The sequence below is a fragment of the Cydia strobilella genome, chromosome 9, assembly GCF_947568885.1.
Source record: "Cydia strobilella chromosome 9, ilCydStro3.1, whole genome shotgun sequence".
NCBI lineage: Eukaryota > Metazoa > Arthropoda > Insecta > Lepidoptera > Tortricidae > Cydia > Cydia strobilella.
The window spans coordinates 696791-699222 of NC_086049.1; the positions used below are offsets into that span (position 1 = coordinate 696791).

The 2432-nt window shown below is 33.1% G+C and overlaps 1 non-coding gene across 1 annotated transcript; it reads right to left on the reverse strand.

Annotated features, from left to right (window-relative positions):
- Positions 1-256: 256 nt before the first annotated feature.
- Trnaa-ggc (transfer RNA alanine (anticodon GGC)) lies at positions 257-328 on the reverse strand. Its single transcript has one exon. It is a non-coding gene; the product is annotated as a tRNA-Ala (tRNA).
- Positions 329-2432: the final 2104 nt, after the last annotated feature.

Consider the following 2432-nt stretch of genomic DNA (forward strand, 5'->3'; position numbering starts at 1 on the left):
TCCCTGATTTATAATAGGGGCTCTTTATTGCTACGTATTTCTTGTTCTGTAGACCATTGTAACTGTTATTTATAAGACCGGCAGAGAATAATTATTGTTTTATATTATCGACAGTTAGTGCAATATTTCATATAGATAATAATGTTTTATATTTGTATTTTTATTAATTATTGGAAATTTTAAATGTGTTGATTATTATCTATAAATTGTATATACAGATGTCAATCACAATGAAAAAATCAACGATGATCAACTCTGGTCAACGTGGGACTCGAACCCACATCCTTGGATTGCCGGTCCAATGCGTTACCAATTGCGCCAGCTGACCATCCGTCAATCGACGCGAATTTAATCATTGCAACTGTGACGACGTCACTAGCGACATCTGCATATTAAGGTTCACAACAAGGTTTTTTTCATTGTGATTGACATCTGTATATACAATTTATAGATTGTAATAATGTGGTACGTCCCACAATAAAAAAAAGGAAAAATATATTAACATTTGTGTTGATTATTTTTATATTGTATTATTTTACTTTAATTTAATTAATGATTATTTGAATGAATTGAATATATTATTTATTTATTTATTTATTAAAAAAAAAAAAAAAAAAACAAAAAAAAAAAAAAACAAAAAAAAAAAAAAAAAAAACAATTATGACGTGTAATATGAAATATTATTATAAATAAATGGGTATGGTATGAGTATGATACAGATGTAATGTAGTATGTTTTAACTGAATTAACTCTATATTTCTTGATTCCTAGTAGTTGGTAAAGCTAACATAACCTAATTAGGTCAAAAGTTTTCACTCATTATCAATGTTCTTGATAGGACGTTTGTTTGTGAATCTGTACTTAACAACACTAATTAATAACCAATATAATCAAGCACTTAATTTCACTTTAACTATCCTCGCTCAGCGTGAAGATACTCTATCGGTGCTAAACCTATCCTCGCACAACTCTGGTGGAAACGTAGCCTTATAGGACATAAACTAAATACCTACCTATGGAAATAATGGAAAGTAATATTTAACTAAGAATTGCAACATTTACATAAACGATAGATTGAAATCGTTTGACATCATCAGAACGCAATCTACCCGTCCGCATGACAAACGACCACTGATGATAGTTGATTAAATCGCACAATAGTCATCAGCACATCATTAGCACCCCCCCTTCCCCTTTCTCCCTTACAATTAACGATGCGCACTGTCACGTTTTGTTTTCGGCCACGCCCACCGCGCGCTCGACCAATGGCGTGGCTGCGCGGGCGACGGTTATCTGTGTAATTAAAATGGTTTAGATTTAACAGTTGGTAATAACTGGATTATGGTGGATTGAGATGTTATTTGTCTTTCATTGTTGTTATTATGGTTGTTAGTTTGAGTGCTGGGTTGGATTTTATTTCACTGCTTTCGTGTTTCGCATTTAATTATTTTTGAAAGTTTTTACAGAGTAACAATAGGTAGTATAGGCTGTATAGGTAGTTTAAATGAAAATCACTTTACGATCGAGCTAAAGCTAATATTAAGTAAACTTAGAATCAAAAATTTATAAGTATTTATAAGTTATCATATCATACAGTATTGCCCTTTGCCCTAATGGTTGAAGAAACATACAACCCTTTTAAAGCCTTACAAAGTATCTTGCTAAAGTTTAAATTGACCACTGTTTTAAAAGCTTTGTTCGGTATTAAATATAGTTACTCTTATTATTATTTACAACGACGGGACTTAATCGCGTAAAATAAGTATTAAACCCACCTCCGACGTTTCGAGGACGGCGTTGTCCCCGTGGTCTCGGTGGTCGGGGTCTTCTCCGAGACCACGGGGACAACGCCGTCCTCGAAACGTCGGAGGTGGGTTTAATACTTATTTTACGCGATTAAGTCCCGTCGTTGTAAATAATAATGAGTAAAAATCGTGAAAGTTTAAATCAGTGTAGTTACTCTTATGTACCAAAAAAACTGAAAACCAATGATCGAAATAGAATAGAATAGAATAAGATTTTATTCGTAAGCACAAACATTACATAATATAAAAGAAAACATAAAATAAGATTAAAGTGCCACGAAATGGCCTCATCTCAGCATGTTGCTGGTGACTTCCAGCGCTGATCTGAAATACATACATATACTCGTGGAAACTTTTTTTAGAAACGTTAAATTTAAAACCAATTTTATTTTTACATATATATATATATATATTCAATTAAAAGTAAAACTAAAACTAACTAAGAATAAGGCCCCCGCGGCATTGTGCCAAAGATGCTGGCAGCATTCCCTCGCTGAATGGCAATACTTATGCGCTGCGAGAGAAAGCCGCCAGAAAACCAATTAGATTTCATTTTCATTTCTAAGACTTTTCGTGAATCGAGAGATTTATTTATTTAAATCAGGCAACAATTAGGCCCGTATTAGA